Source organism: Balaenoptera acutorostrata, chromosome 10 (assembly GCF_949987535.1).
Source record: "Balaenoptera acutorostrata chromosome 10, mBalAcu1.1, whole genome shotgun sequence".
Classification (NCBI taxonomy): domain Eukaryota; kingdom Metazoa; phylum Chordata; class Mammalia; order Artiodactyla; family Balaenopteridae; genus Balaenoptera; species Balaenoptera acutorostrata.
The window spans coordinates 57,414,643-57,432,113 of record NC_080073.1 but is presented as its reverse complement, the minus strand read 5'-3'; the positions used below and the strand labels follow the sequence as shown (position 1 = coordinate 57,432,113).

Here is a 17,471-nt window from a genome sequence, read left to right as displayed (position 1 = left end):
CATTTTTAAATCTAAACTGAGAGCCCTAAGGGTTAAATTTCAGTAAAGCCCTTTGGACTTTTGAAAAGTACTAAAGAATAGTTTATCATTATAAGATCCAAGTGGCCAACCAAGGACCACATAGCCAGAAAACTCCTCCCGATGAAAGCCCACACCTCTGATCAGAGGACCAGCCTGCTAATTAAAATCACAATTAAAACCAGCAGGGGAGAGGGAGAGTGGTGACTCAACACCCTTACCCAGAAGCAGAAACACTCACGACTGACTCACACAGGATACATGAGGTTTTCTCCAACGCCATTTGGAAAAAAAGAGAAGAAATATGAGTCCCAACGGCCCTCCCTCTACTGACCCAGTAAACTCCCTGTCGGAGTCAGTGACACAGCCCTGACTTCCTCCCACCTCAGCAGGAAGGGCCAGCTTGGTGTCCTGTAGACGGGAATGTGGAGCGTTGTTCGCATACGCAGTTTTCAGCAAAGGAATGTCTCAGAATCTCCCCGGTTCCAGCATGTGAGTCAGTACTGGGTGTTTGTTTTCTGGGTTCTGGGTGTGAGTCACCGCCATCCTGCTGTTGGTCTTCTCAATTCAGGGGTAACAACTAAAAAGAGACGCGTAGAAATGTCTCTGATGCTTAAAAGGCATGTGGTAGGGAGGGATAAATCAGGAGCTTGGGATGAACATACACACACTACTATGTATAAGATAGGTAACCAACAAGGACCTACTGTATAGCACAGGGAACTCTACTCAATATTCTGTGATAACCTATATGAGAAAAGAATCTGAAAAAGAATGGATACATGTATATGTATAACTAAATTACTTTGCTGTGCACCTGAAACTAACATAACATTGTAAATCAATTATACTCCAATAAAAAAAAAATTAAAAAAAAAAGCCACCTGGAAGTTCAGTTGGCAGTTACATCAGCAGCTCTTTTCTCTATAAACAAGTATACAGCATTTATAAATAACGGTGAGAAAGAGGAAGGAGGAGGAAGGAGGGGACATCAGTCTTTAGAGGATGTGATTGCAGTAAACGGAAGCAGAGTCTAGTCAAAGTAAAAATAGACAACTGCCTGTTTGTCGGCTGGAGGAGGGCTTTGGCAGCTGGTATGGCCCAGGAGCCCTGTGTGCTGCTCCTCACTGGCCCAGCAGTGTGGGTGGGAGGAGGGGGGCTGCCAATGCCATCCAACAATTCTGGAACCTGAAAGACCATCTTGGCTTTGAAAGGACATCTTCCTGATGTCCCTCACCTCAATGCTGTGCTTGGCACCATTTATTCCTGGAAAGCACTTCAAGACCACCCAGAATTCTACAGCAGGGAACGATCTACAAGGTCCCAGTGTCACACGGGGACCAGTGCCAACTATACCAGCTTGAAAGACAGTGATCTGACAGTTTGGGCTACACCAACAGCTAGTTCTTATTTCAGTAATATTGACCAACAAATCAAGCCACTTAAGGTGGCTGAAAAACATAAGGTGATCACCAAACAGGTTTTGAGCTGTGGACAGCTGAACTGGATTTGATCCAGGAAGAAAGCAGAGGGGTCACTAGTGAAAAGAGCTTCAACTTTTCAACTGGTTTGGATATGGAAGTCAAAGCTGGACCTTTTATATGCCGTTGGAGGCTGGATACTATGTTCCATTTCTCGTATATATAATTAAAAGATTTCTGGATGCCCACACACTGTCGCTACTAAGGACTTTACAAAGCTCAGAAAAACAGAGGCCCTGCCCTCTCATTCCAGTGTTAGTCAACCTACACAAATCCTTGGCAGGAAAAGATAATAAAAACTAACTCTGATGTCAATCCATGAAGAGTCATAAAGGAAGGAAGAAGTTTTGCTTCAAAACATTTTCATTTGAGGAGAAAAAATTATAATGCACGTCAGCACCAAACGGAATACAAAGATTATAAACTTGGAGCTGTTTTCCTGGGACCCGACATTTTAAAATAAAATGTTTGCAGAATACTTTTTACATTAATGTCTCAGTTTTTTGTTTGAAAGATAATTATCTGTGGATATTGCAGAACTTCCTGAACACCCATTTGCTGTAGGCTTATACACTCGAAAGATGTATACACTGAGGCCTATTCCAAAACAAACCAAAACCAATTAACACATACTCCTGATTGTGAGTTTTGCTTAACTAACCTGCTATTCTCTCAAAAAAGTGAGGAGTTGGAATTTGACTGGCAGATGGAGTCATTCCACTTTTTCAAAATAATTCTGCTCTTAACCTGCTCAGTCTTTGGGATCATTTTTTGGATAAGTGACTGATGAGATAGTCTCATAGTTTATGACAACCCAGCAAACAGCTTCCATGCCCAAACTGAGTTGGCATAACCAGGAAGTGGGCACCCAGGAAGCATGTCTTTGCTCTTCTGTATTTATTTTTTCCAGTTTTATTGAGATATAATTGACGTACAGCATTGCATAAATTTAGGGTGTACAGCATAATGATTTGGCTTACGTACATCATGAAATGATGACCACAGTAAATTTAGTGGACAGCCATCATCTCATACAGAAACAAAACCTTGTGATGAGAACACTTAGGATTTGCTCTCTTAACAACTTTCACATATAACGTACGGCAGTGTTAATCATATTCATCATGTGGTGCATTGCATCCCTAGGACTTATTTATCTTATAACTGGAAGTTCGTGCCTTTTGACTGCCTGCACCCAGTTCCCCCTTTTCCTACCCCCACCTCTGGTAACCACACATCTGATCTCTTTCTCTAGGATCATATCTTTTCTGTTACCCCAACTCTTTAGCCATAGATTATCGATATAGGGTTAGACACGTGACCCAAGCCAAGCCAGTTGGAGTGTTGCCTTGGAGTTTTTCACACTGGAGTGTGGCAAAGAATCCCATATTCTCTTGTCTGAGAGCATGGGGTGTGAAATTTGCAGGTGCAGTGTTCCTTACCCCATAGAGGAAGCCAATATTCAGAGAAAAAAATGAGCTCACAACTAGAGAGGTGAGACAGAAAAAGTGCTGGCTGCATTTGAATTTTTAGTTCCATTTGTCCCTAAGATCATGCAGCTTGTCTTTAAGACATAAGACATCCCAGAATCCTTTAAAAAATTGTCACCGCCACTCTTTTTTTTTGCCTAATCTACTTAAGTTTCTAATACACCAAAAAAAGAGTCTTACTGTATACATGGATCCAGTTGATTATGAAAAAATGAATCAAGGTTGCCAAATTTTTTTTTCTCAAAGAAAATTGATCCAAGGGACTATAGAGAGATATTTATTTACATTGTTAAGGGATATTTATTTACATTGTTATTTACATATAGAGAGATATTTATTTACATTTATTTACATTTACATTTATCTTTCAACCAACATCTAGACAGCACACACATAGGGTATTCCACTTTTATAAGGCTATAGACCAGGGGATGTCATCTCCACCCTTCTAGGAGTTTGTAGTCTTGTCAGAGATACAATTAACTTTGTTTCCGTGGAAACCAAAGTTTCTTCTTTTCTGTGTATTCCCCACCCCTATCAGAACAGGAGCTACACAAGGTGGGGTATTGGTTTTGTTCATTGATGTGTCCAAGCACCTAGAACAGTGCTTCACATATGGTAGGCACTGAACAAAAATGTACTAAATGAATGAACTAACCTTTGTCCATGTCCTAATCCTGTTAGGTGTGTTAGCTCCTCAAGAATGTTAGGCTTAGAGATAGATGGAACAATGAAATTAAAAGAACAGAAGATGGACACTAAGATACTGGGGACATAAAGAAGCTTAAAGGTCAAAAGAGAAGTATTTTTAAATTTAACAATTTGGAAGCACTTCTGTTTCAGCAACCAATCAACAGATTAAGCATATATATTTCTCTCCATCCCACTCCTATTTCAGCTCTAATTTACTTACTACTGGTTATACCATTATTCCTTCAGTCATAGGACCCTTTCAGTTTTAGCTAAACAAATGGCAGCCCAACCAAGAACCATGTTTTCCAGCCTCCCTTGCATCTAAGTAAGACCGTACGATTAAGTTTTGACCAATAGAATGTTAGTAGAAATGATGTGTTTCACTTATGAATCATGCCTTTAAATGGTATGAGCATACTCACTCTTAGTCCCTTTTTTTCCTTCCCATTTACCGTGATGCAAATTTGATGGCAGCACCTGGACTAGCCATCTTAGACTGCCAAATGGAAGCTGCATGCCAAGGATGACGGAACAGGAACATAGGAGTTAAGGTTTGTGATACCATGCAGCTGCCACATTAAACTTGGACAGCTCACATTTGGACAGTTAACATGAAAGAAAAAGAATTGTCTGTTTTATTTCAGACACTGCTATGTTTGGGTCTTTGTTATTATAGCTGAAGCTATGTAGTAACTAATACATTGACACAATCAAAATTAATCTGACCTGGAACTTTTCCTATCTTCAATTGACTTTCATTAAGCTTATGTCCTTCAGGTTCTTGACAAATTTGTCTTAGGTACTCAATCATTGTTTCCATCCATATATGCAGCCAGTGTTAGGAATTCTTGGTTCTCATTCCTGTTGTAGATTCCTAATGAGCACCAGGCTTCGAAATAAAGTTGGACTGACCAGAACTGGTTGCTTGAGTCCCGTAAACCTGCCGCTCAGTCATTCTCAGAGTCAACAGCTTGTAGTGCAGCATGAACTTTTCTCTCATTATTTCCAAAGAGTTTAGTCTCTGCAGCAAGATGACACTGCCTTAAGGAAAGAGGCTCTGTCTTCCATATTTCCAAATGCCACTCAGCCAGTGCTTAGCACAGAGTGGAGCAATTATTAAGGGCTCCATAAATACACTAAAACCTCTATTATTATTTGCACAGTTTACCTGGGACTTCCTACCACAGATTGCTAGTTATTATTTTGGTGGTACAGTCTATCATAATCATTGGTCAATATTAATATGCAAAGATACCCAACAGGAGAAGCTGGTCTATGCTAAGTGCCAGATGAATGACAGAGGAGAGGGCATCACAGAAGGTCACAGGAGGGAGAGGATTGGCTCAGTGGGAGGTAACCTCCTGTCTTCATGCCAGACAGCAAATTCTCACAGAAAGGAAGGAGGAATGAGATACTATTTTGTGGGGCTAAAAACACTACCCCACATCCCTAAGCTGGTGCCACCAAGGGAATGCAGGACAAATGGAAGGACAGAACATCGTACTCAATGCTTCGGGCAACAGGCAATCTTGTTTCTGGCAAAACAGAGGTGGGTTGAACTGGCCATAGAACTTAAACCTCACCAGAGAGGGAGGCTGAAGCTGCATTAACCTTTCGCTTGGTTCATGCCCAGATCTTTGAAGCATGGGGAGCACCTATAAACAAATAAAGCCCAGGTAGTAAGAAAGTTACGATCCCCTTGGGAAGGAAAGCTGGATATGGCTTCATAGAAGAGGGGGCTTAATTCAGATCCTAAATTAAGGATAAACGTTAGAAACAGAGAGTATTCTGGAATCTGAAGGTGTGTAGGGAAGATGGCAGCATGAACAGTAATCTAGAGTCAGGAAAAAGTATACTGTGCTCAGTCAGAGCTGACAGCTCACATAGGAGGTCTAATGGACATATTTTAGTTTGTTTGTTTGACTTCCCTTGCTTTCAGGAATTGCTTCTCCACTACTCTTGCCAATCACAGGGCCCTGCCTGCCACCTAAAGGGAATAGATGTGGGACTCAGCCTGAACCATCAGGATGCTGTAGGCCCCTGGGCTGGAATGTGGAACTTCTCTGGAGCAGGCACATGACCCAAGCAGAGCCAAGCAGAGTCCTTTGGGTAGATTAATAAGGATACAAGAAGAGAAGGGATTATTTTCTCTTTTATGTGATTGCTAGCTATGAAGACCATGTAAATTTAGCTCTGCCACCAGCATCACTGCTGTTACAGAGAAGGTTGCCTAAGAATTAAGCCCGTTTGGAAGACGAAGAGCCACAAGGGAAGAAAGGAGATCCTGAGGACAGAGTCTGAATCTCAGAACCAGCTGTGCCTGGAGCAAAACTCCTGTGCTACCTTGGACTCTCCAGTTACAGGAAGCAATCAATTCTTCTTGTGTTTCTGCCACGTTGGGTTTCTGTCCCTTGCAACCAAAAGAGACCTGACTAATGTGGGAGTAAGTGGGGATAGGGTTAGAAGGTAGATACAGCTGTGTTACGGAGGCCCTGAGTGCTAGACAAAAAGGTTTGGACTTGTTTTTGAATATGACAAGATGAGCTGTTTAAGTTGGGAGGCTGTTACCATGTACGCGGTGGCTCTGTAGAAAGAGCTCAGCCAGGGGCGGCTTCCAGCCTCATCACCTCCGGGTGACAGATCCCATGCAGATCCCGAGCCACTGTGTCCCCTTCTGCAGAGCAGGGTGTGACTCCATGTACCCCGCTGAATGGCTGTGAGGAAGACGTTCAATAACTCAGTCAGCACCTGATACAGGCGCGACAGCTCTTCAGAGTAGCAGGGGTGGCAGTCATGGTGACAGAAGAGGATGAAGGAAGAGGAGGAGGACTCTTCCTGGACCAGGTTGGCGGGGCGGAAGTGAGTAAGAAGGACGGTCATGGGAGCCGCTGGCCAGCATCAGCAGGACCGCGCTGCCTGCCAACAGGAAAGGAGGAAAAGGAAAGTCGGTTATGATCCAAGGTAAAAATATCCATTGAATTAACCGATTCTGGAACTTTTCCTTCTTTCGCATCCATACAACCAAAAATAGAAAACCCCACAACAGTGAAAAACACCCTGTATGTGTACGTGGTTGTGTTTGTGCGGGACGAAGAGGCAGCTACTGGCCTCCTGGAGTGTCCTCCTGTCCAGCGCCAACTGCGAGCTTCGCAGGGTCCTGTGCAAAAGGGAAATTCAGGCCTCTGTTCAAAAAATCAGGAAAACAGTTTTTTCCTTTCTTCCATAGTCTTTCTCTTGATGTGTCTTGGTGTTTTTGCTGCTGTTTCATTTGTTTCTGATATTTAATGTCACATGACCTCAGGCACAGGGACATTCGCAGAACCAAGGCAGACCCTCCGGGTGCCTGACCCTGGTCCTTCCCCCCAGGCCCAGGTCCTGTGCAGGAACCGCGGCTGCAGCCGTCACCAGGCAGGGATGCAGGAACCGGCCGATAAGAACTGGTCCCTGGAGGCTGGGAGGTGGTGCAGGTGGGTCTTTGGGTGAATTGAGGCTCCAAGACCCTGGTAAGTTCTTAATGTTCATTGGGTGGGCTTCAATTAGAAAATATAAATTCAAAAGAAGAGTATTGAAAATTTCCAGATGGTGACCACAGAATATTAAACTCTAAGCATGTGTTCTCCGTCTGTGATGGTTAATTTTCTGCGTCAAGTTGACCAGGCCATGGGGTGTCCAGATATTTAGTCAAACATACCTCTGTAAGTTTCTGTGAGGGTGTTTTTAGATGAAGCTAACATTTAAATCAATAGAATGAGTAAAGCAGATTTCCTTCCCTAATGTGGATGGGCCTCATTCAATAAGTTGAGTGAAACAGAAACGTTGATCCTCTTCTGAGTAAGAGAGAGTTTTTCCTGCCTTCAGACTCAAACTAAAACATTAGCTCCTCGTGGATCTCGATCCTGCTGGCTCCCAGCCTGGAATTGCACCGTGGGATCTTGTGATTCTCAGGCCTTTGGACTCAGACTGAATCAGCTTTCCTGGGTCTTCAGCTTTCCAGCTCACCCTGAAGATCTTCAGATTTTCCAGCCTCCATAATCACATGAACCAATTTCTTATAATAAATTCTCTCTCTCTCTCTGTGTCCTGTTGATTCTGTTTCTCTGGTAAACACTGCCCTACACACTTCCTGAGTACAAAGCCTTGTACTACACTGGTAGTATCAATGAAGCCATTTTCTCCACTTGCCCCCTCCACACACACAGGAGCTGGGGGGGAGAGAGAGAGAGAGAAAGAGGGAGAGAGAGGGAGACTAGTAGGAAGAAGAAATTGACTTGGTTTTAATGAGCTATCAGTAATGTCTTTGCTGTCATTATAAAGTACAAATAATATTTTTTACTATATAACAATGAAAGTATAGACCCCATAAAGCAGCTTACAAATTTCCAGGGTCCCAAGATCACTTATTGAAACGTATTGATCTAGAAAAATATTAATTTCATTTGCTAAAGGGTGAGAATTTAGAAATAAGTGAACCAAGGTCCATCTTTTGTACAGTGAGTTCAGCTCTTTACCCTGTGAATGATCAATGGTACACTTTGTACTGTGGGACCACAAGGACTTATCCAAAATCCTGGGGCCAGATGTCAGAGTTCAGAATTATCTTGGATTTTTTAAAAAGTAGTACAGTGTAAGTACTGTATGTTATTTACACTCCCAGCAGACTCCGGGACAGCACTCTGTACTAAATTACATTTCTGCAACAAAGCATGTGAGTATCTGTGCCAGGCGGCTGAAGACTTTAAATAGCCTCATGTCAGTCCAGGTGAGATTTTGTTTTCAAATGAATTCAGGTGAGGTCAGATTTTGCTGCCAAATGAGTTACAAAAACTCAGTTTGTGGAGCTTCCTGGATTTTGGAGATGCAGGTTGGGGCAAGTAGCTTTGTAGTTCCTGTTTCCATGGTTGGCCTCCCCAGCCACTCACACTCACACTCCAGCTGCAGTGACCTCAGGAGAACTAAGCGAGAGAGGAGAGCTTGCTGGGAGAGCATCCTGGGATACAGAGGTGAGGCTACGGGGAAAGCTTAGGGTTGTGCTTTGCAATTGCCTTCCACACCCTTTGGCCCAGATAACTGAGAGCTACATGATCCTAGAAAATGAATCAGAACCGAAAGTCCCCACAACCTCTCCTGGACTTGTCTCCTTACATACCTTAGCACACCCATGGAAACTTCCTCTAAAGCATCGCGATGGTGGCTGCTAGCACTTGGGGCCCTGAGCTGGGAAAAGGCAGGCACCTCTTTAAGGAGTATTCGTGTCTGTCGACTGAGGGGCTGGTTGTATTTAAGCTTAGGGAAAGAGCTTCAAGAGACTGCACCATCCAGTCACAGGTATACTATTTGGAAACATCATCTTCAAATACACATGTTAGTTCCTAAATCTAGTTATACGTAACTGTCACAGACACAGAGAGCTCCCCACTCCATGTTTTCTCAGTGTACCTCTAGTAATGCTCTCAGTTCAGTTGGTGTCTTAAGTATCTCTAGAGACCCTATTAGCAATTATGATGCCATCTTGGAAATTCTCAGACTTGTGGCCACTGTATGATCATTGTTCTGGGCCTTCTTTAGAGGATGTAGTTTTCAAGCAATTGAAAGTTGGGGAGGAGGGCTTTGCTACAGGGACCCTTCTGCAAGGCAGGGCCTTCTCACCCATCTTGAAATCTTACCTACCCATGAAGGCCCAGGACCAATGCCACCATGTCTGTAAAAACCAGGAACAAAGTCTTTCTTACCTGGGTCCTCCAGTTGGAAGGGAACTCGCTCACATCATTTTAGTTCTTACTGAATTTTTTCTGTACCTCTTATGTAGTGTCAATTTCTTTTATCTTGCCAAATTATGTCATACCCCTAAATAAGACTGTTCCTTCTGGAAGGTACTCATTTTTCTATTTGCAATTCTCCTAGGCTAAAACCTTAAATGGAAATAAATAATTACGTTCTTAATAAATGAATAATTTTGGAATTAAATTGATTTTCTTTATGGCATTTTAGGTTAAAGATTCCTAGTGATCTAGTAATTCATGTATTTTCCATTAGATGCTCAACAAATATGTTAAACTGTGTAACCAATTGTGTATTACAGATTTTTCCCTTCTTTGTTACCTATATCTTTTTATGATATAGTTTGTGTTATAAATATTTGTGCCCTTAACCTTATCAGTGTTTGTTCCCTTATTAATTCACTGAGAAAATAAATTCTATCTTAAAAAGGGTCTCTGATAAGTTCTTGGTGAAACTGAATTAGAGAGATATATTGTATTTATTAAAAAAGGAAATCAGATTACTCATTAGTTACTCAGCAGCAGTAACTACAGATTGTGCAATAATGAAAGTAAAATTTAAAAGTGGGAGAGTCCAAAAAGAGTCAGCAAATTAGACTGTCAATGGAATGTGTAAAAGAATTAGAATTTAGCAATTTTAAAGGGTCACAGCTCTTCCTAGGAATTTAACCAACCATGGTGTTCAGAACAATAGAGTATGTAAAGGAATGCATGTTATATTGGTCCACATTAAGCCAGGGTACTGAAATGCTGAAATTCAAGCAAAAAAACCCTACACAGTCCCCATGGTTTAAAGAAAGAGAAAGAGAAGCAATTTATTCATCACCAGCAACATGATTATTCTCTACATTGACTGCTAAGGTAGTCAGTAGTCTAAGATTTGGCTTTGTTGAAATTAATACATTTATTCCTGAGACATACAGAAAGAGGCATTTCATTAGCAAGTAAGATGCCAAGTTAAATTTGAATTTCAGATAAACAACAAATAATTTTTTAGTATAAATGTGTCTCAAACATTTCATATAGTTGGGATTGGTATCTCAGCTCTGATTCCTGCCACCTTCTAATGTCATCATTCATCCATTCATTCATTCATTCACTGATTCAACATGGACTTACTAGAGGCCTGCTCTGGGCTGAGCTGTGTGTGGTCCTGACAACACAGTGTTGAGCAAATCGGACACGATCTTTCCCCATGGTCCCTACAGTTTAATAGGCTGATCTAGACAAGTAAAAAGGCAATTCCCATATAATGTGGTAAATTCCATGATTCACAGTGTCTTTATTCATAGAGGGGCAATTAACCCAGATCAGTAAAAGACTCCCAGAGGAAGTGATATCTAGATTAGGCCAAAAAGCAAAAAAGTTGGGGAAGTGGAGGGAGGTTCTAATCAGGGCAAAGCTTGCGAGGAGAGATGTCAGTGGTGCACTGGAGAAACTGAAAACTCCGCTTTCTATTGCAGTCAAACCACAGACCAGAAAGAAGGCTGTATGTGGTGAGAAACACAACCGGGGAGGTGCGCCATGTCCGGGTCACCAGGTGCCTTGTTCAAGCCCATCGAATGGCCCACGCAGCAAAGCGACATAGTCATATTTGTAAGTTAGAAAACTCTCTCTGGCAGTAGAGGAGAAACAAGGCTGGCAGTGAGCACAGTGTTACCGTGGGAATGTGGTGGGTATGGGGGGAGTAGATGGATGAGACAGCTACTCAGGAGGTTACTCCACAATGGTCTTGTGCTTTTGTGGATGCAAAATCTTTGAGCCTATTCTCCGCCTGTGCTTTGATGTTGCATATTACATGGCAAGGCCCTGCTACCTGAACTTTTCAGGGCAGTTTTGTCTCAGCCATTGCTGTCATGCCAACTCCACTAGCAAGAAATGAATACCTCATAAGGGGATAGGAAATGACATGTGTGTAATTTCTTATATGAACATATTTAGTACGGTGTACCTAATTTACACAGCGTGTAAATTTTATTTGACCTGGACTTACTGGAGAATCAGCCCAGAAATGAACACTATGCCAGATCTGTGGATGGGAATGACCATGGGCCTCTCTTGACTAGCTGCTTAAGAAGGTCACCAATTATACAAACTATCCATATGGATGACTCTTATCAGTAGAGGAATGTGTTGTAGCTTTTTCATGAAGATGTACTATGCCCAGCCAAAATGAAAGAAATAATTCAAATAGGAAGCCAGAAAGAAAGGATATGCAAAGGAATCGAGACCACTGATATGCACAGGTAAATGGGAACAGGAAGAAGCAAACAACATCATCAAATAAAACAAATAAGCAGACACAGTCACATCTACCCTTTATCGAAAGCTGATTATGTGCCAGGAGCTATTTTAGTATAGTATGCACATTATCGCATTTAATTCTCATACATGTACTAAAGAATTAATCATTGTTCCTATTTTCCAGATGAGGAAAATTGTGGCTCAGCATGTTTAAGCAACTCTCTCAAGATCACACAGCATGTAAGGGCTGGAACCAATACTTGCGCCCCAGGTTTCTCTGCCTCGAAAGGACAAGCATGCCGGCCACAGCCTCTGGTGTGGCATAAAGGAAAAGATACTTTTCCCATGGGGGGTCAACTTGGCATTTCTGAAGCAGCACCCTTCCACGCTGAACAGAACAACAAAGAGAATTAATAGGCACCATTAAGTTCATGGAATGCTGGGACCTCCCTCCTGGGAGGCCCACAAGCATCCATGAATAGATCTGAAAGAGAAATGTTTTATAATTTGTGAAGAATTTATTTAAGATTTAGTATACCCACCTACTACTTCTTAGTTCTACTGATTTAGATGACGACAAGTGATTTAGCCAAAAAAATAAGTTATTGATGATTGATTTATGAATATTTAGAAACAGCAACATTGATTTGGAGCCAGTGCTGGGAGCTATGTTCACCAAGATCAAATCATGTCAGGCTCATGCCATGTTTACCTTATGTCTATGCAATCCTCCTGAAATAGATTAGGGGGATGCCAGAGAGATACTCAGTCCTGATTTCATCAAGCTTCCTAGGAAAACACTTTATGATATCATTGTTGAATCAGTGTGAGAATGGTAAATTGAATACTAGTTCAACTGAACAGAGGTGTTAGCGACTTAAACAATATCATCCTAAAAGGATCAGTGTTGACTTGGGTGTATCTAGTGATGCACTATAGGACATCAGACTTAGACTTGTCTTTTTCAATATATTTTTGATGACTTGGAGAATGTGATCTATCTTCTGATCTTCAGCTTCATCATGGACACTTCATCTGGAAATCTTCATGTGGATGTCCAAAGCAACTCAACCTAAAATGTCCAAAACTGACCTCATTCTCCTCTCTCTCAGACTTGCCTCTCTCTATTTCTTCCCAGCTCAATTAATGGACTGCGATATTAGTCAAGACTCTTAGCTGCAAGTGTCTGAACTCAACTTGAACTAGCTTAGTCAACAAAGGGGAAGTATTGTCTCAGGAAATCTAAGGAGTGTTGTATAATCAAACTGTAGGAGAAACAGGGATGCAAATGGGCCCCAAGAAGAACTGGAACCAGGGTCTCGAACATTATCAGGACTTTGCTCTCTGCTTCTCCTTGCCTGTTAGTTTCATTTTCTTTTGCTTCAGACTGACTGCTGTACATGGTGGAAAACATGGCTGCCGGCTCCATCATCTTTTATCTTGCAACTTTGTCTTAGGTCAAGCTGCTATAATAAAAATACCATAGACTGGGTGACTTAAATAACAAACAATGAAAAATATTTCACAGTTCTGGAAGTTGGGAAGTCTACAGTCAAGGCTCTGGAAGATCTTGTGTCTGGTGAGCATGCACGTCCTGGCTTGTAGATGGCTGCCTTCTCACCGTATCTTCACATGGCAGAGAGAGAGCATCATTCTCATGTCATTTCTGATAAGGGTATGAATCCCATTCATGATCCTCACCCCCAAACACCATCGCACTGGGGATTAGGTTTCAACGTGTGAATTTGGGGGGGGGGGGTCACAAAATTCAGTCCTTAGCAAATTTCTATCCATAAAAAGGGACTGACTGAAGCTTGCTTTGGTTCCAAGTTCAACATCTGGACAAGAACTCTGATTGGCTTGGCTTGAGTCAGTTGCCCTCCTCTGCATCCATTACCTGCTTCCAGGGGTTGAGGTTCCATGATCGTCACAGGTGAGGTGTCTTTCTGGACCAATCGGTTAAGTCCACGGGGGCAAAATTACGGGAAAAACAATGGCATCTCCCTTGAAGTAAATTGTTAAGCAGTTTTCTGAAGAAAAAGTGTATATTTTTTCAGTAAAAAACACAGAATGCTAGGTAAACAAAGCCATAGGTGTCCACTGTGATCATCCACCCACTCACATCAGTGAGAGACCCGTCCTAGAGTCTCTCCAGAACTCCCTCAGTCAGAAAATCCCCAAATGTATCAAATTGGCCCCCTCCCATTTTTTCCAAATACATTCTACTTTTTAAATACAGATCCTCCCCATTTCTTGCCTGAAAAATTAGTGGTAGTTTTACCTGGTGGCACTGACTTCTGTCTTCACCATCCCTCATGTAACCATCGGAATGAACTTTCTAAAACACAAATCTGATCATACTTGCAAGATTCTCCATCATTCAGAGAATAAAGTTCCAAATCTAACATATAAGACAAGGTCCCTCCTAACGAAGCTTGAGGTCACTTCTCCAGGCTCATCTTCACTGATTCCTAATTTATTCATATTCCAGTGTTTCAACTTGCTTCTTTTGGAAATGCACCCAGATGGCTCACCCAGCAAATACAAGGAACATTTGCTTAACTGCAGAGCTTTAGAAGTTAGCAAGATAATTCTGAAGACCTCCATCTTCAGCTGTTGATAGGGACCTGATTTTACACAGAACCTTAGAGAGAAATAGATGGAGAGACACACTAGTTTACCCTTCCTTTCTTTTTACAGTTGAGATACTGAGTCCAAGGAGAATAAAGCCACTTTATCTATGTGCTGATGAGCAGGAGCCCAGTCTTCTGACCCCCATTCCAATGCCCCCAATCCAGTAAGAAGTGACAACAGTTCTTATGTTTATAAGAGGAGTCAACAAGGGAGGAAGGGAATACAGCTACAGGGAGAAAAGATCCAGAAAAGGAGGAGGACGTGCCTTCATTTTCCAGAATCATCCTTCACCCCAAAATGTAAGAATAAACAAGAAAAGCTTAAGAAGGATGGGGAGAAGAGGGGCCTGGCATTCACACAGGAAGTGGAGGCATAAAGAAGAAGAAAGGAGCAATGGCTAGTTTAAGAAATCATCTCCTCTGAATGGGGTGGGTCCAGGGCCAGGAATAAAGGGCCCAGATGGTTTTAATGACCAGACTTTGCCTCTCACCTTTCCTCTGGCTGCAGCAGGAACTGTCAGAAGGGAAGGGCCTTATCTCATCAGTGATCTGCCTCCCAGGTTCCCACTGGTGCCTCAGACATTCTTCACTGAGCCTGGGTCCCGAAGCCTTACACTAGGAAGCCTGCTCACCCATTCCCAGAGCTGCCCAGTGTTCAGAAATGTGGTAGGATTTATAAGATGAATAATTCTCAGCCTTGGAAGTCTCTTTTGGTCCTTTCCATCATTTACTTAAAAATGTAAACCATATTGGAATATGATTTCTGGATTGTCTGGATAAAGAAAGAATTGTTAACATTTGTGAGAAATAAAAAAATACCAACTCCAATGTGTTGTCAAAAACAATACTTAGAATACATTTGACTCTGAGGAAAAGAATTGGTAAACTTCACCTAGAAATAATTCTCCTCTCTTTCCTTCTTGTTGCCTTCCCCCAACAAAAGTTGAATTATTAAGAGATGCAAATGTTGTGGTTACCTGCAAATATTGAAATAGTCACAAAAATTTTACCCCATAACAGCAAAGCAGAAAAGTAACTCCAGGAGTTCTGAAGTGAATCATTAGCCTTCCACAGATCTACCCAAACTCTTTTTCCAACACTAGACTTAATACCAGTATCATGAGATCCCAGACTGTGTTCTTCTTTTTGTTAGTTCGGAAAGAATGACTAATCCCTGTATACTATTCTTAGGCTCTGTTATTTGGCCAATTTAGAAAGAATGGACTAATACTAATAATATCCAATGTTTACAGCACAATCACAGTTTACAAATCCTTTTTCCATTTAATTCTCACAGCAGTTCCCAGATGAAGTAACTTGCCCTGGCTCATCTGTAACTAAGTGGCAGAGCTGGGATATAAACACAGGTCTTCTGAATCCAGCCTTTGGTTTTAACTGTGCACAAGACAAGGTAGGTAATCGCAGCTGCTGTAACTAAGAGCCTTCATGTTTCAGTAAAGTTTTTTCTTGTTCTTGTCAGAGCAATGTGGTTGGTGGCGCCGGGGATTCTGCTCCATATAGTCACACAGGGATTCATGTTCATTCCACCTGTGCATCAGTGTCCTCCACATGTGGTTTCCAAAGCCCTTGGAGGATGGGAGAGAATGGGAGATCACACACAGGAGAGTTTTATGGTCCAGGCTGGTGGTGGAGCACAGTACTTCCACTCAGGTTCTTTCCACCAGACTATCATCTCAGCAAGGAAGGCCAAGATGTAATTCAGCTGTTTTCCCAGATTCACAAGCTTTGGGACAGTGGATTTGAGAGCTTTATCTTTAGTACTTTGGCTTTATCAAGGCTCCGTGAAGTTCCTTCAGCTGGGGAGATATTTATTTTTCTTCCCTTCCAGTATCTTTTCCCCCCTTTAAACTCCCAGAATTTCTTTCTATCCCTATTTCTAGTCCTTTCTTGGAGGTTGTTTTGAGATCTATTTTCTTCTTTTCTTTTAACTTTTCATCTATGAATTTGTCTTTGCCCTCATGAATCATAAGCTCTTTAAAGACAAAAATGTGATGAAATTAAGGTGTGATAAAGCATGATGGACCTGGATGCCTGCTGTAGAGTTTAGACATAATTCTGTAGGCACTGATGTGAGCCATGAGGACTTTCTGAGGTTGGATGGATAAAATAATAATGATAATAATAATGATAATAGTAATAATAATGAATAGTAGTGGTAATAATAACTAATGTTTATTAAGCACTTATATGCTAAACTTTGCACAAAGCATCTTTCATAAATTATTTTATTTAATTCTAATAATAACCTATGAAAAGGGTACTGTTACTATTCCCTAAGGTTTAGAAAGGTTAATATACTTGTTCAAGTTACACAGATTTTGAACCCCCAAATTCCATGCTGTTTTGCCACCAGAGCTGGGTTTAGAAACATAACTCTGGAGGAAGTGTGGAGGACTGATTGGTGGCTAAAAATATTAGAAGTAGGGCTGCTCTTAGTTGAGGATTTTGTTAGCTTTTACAAAAAAAGAAAAGGGAAGAAGTTTCCTTCTCCACAAAAATTTGTTTCAATTTATTCATTCAAGATAACTGTCGGTGCATGGCAGGAACTGATCTGAAAGCTGGGGATCAGGCAGTGAAACAGATTTCCCTGTCCTCACAGAACTTGCAGGTGAGTGGGGGAGACAGAAATTAATCAAAGAATTATGTATATATCATTGGAAACTGCCATGTGCTCTGACGGAAAAGCACAGGGTGTGAAGAATGCATATTCCATGAAAATAATATAGTTTGGCAGACATGGATCCTACTTCAGAAAATAACCCCTCACAGACATAGAAAACAAACTTATGGTTACCAAAGGGGAGGGGTAGGGGAGGGATAAATTTAGAATTTGGGACTAACAGATACACATTACTATATATAACATAGATAAACAACAAGGACCTACTGTATAGCACAGGGAACTGTATTCAGTACCTTGTGATAACCTGTAATGGAAAAGAATCTGAAAAAGAATATATGTACATATATGTATAACTGAATCACTTTGCAGTACACCTGAAACATTGAAAATCAACTATAATTCAATAAAAAACATACAAATTAAAAAAAGAAAGTAGTCCCTCTACTGAGAATCCGGGTAGCCAATGAAAACTGGGTAACCAGTGGAAACCT

General features: G+C 41.5%; 1 long non-coding RNA gene across 1 annotated transcript; it reads left to right on the top strand.

Moving 5' to 3' along the window:
• Window positions 1–330: 330 nt before the first annotated feature.
• Window positions 331–15,155, top strand: LOC130708998 (uncharacterized). Its single transcript, XR_009009404.1, has 3 exons — window positions 331–510; window positions 10,923–11,055; window positions 11,888–15,155. It is a non-coding gene; the product is annotated as an uncharacterized LOC130708998 (long non-coding RNA).
• The last annotated feature ends 2,316 nt before the right edge of the window (window positions 15,156–17,471 follow it).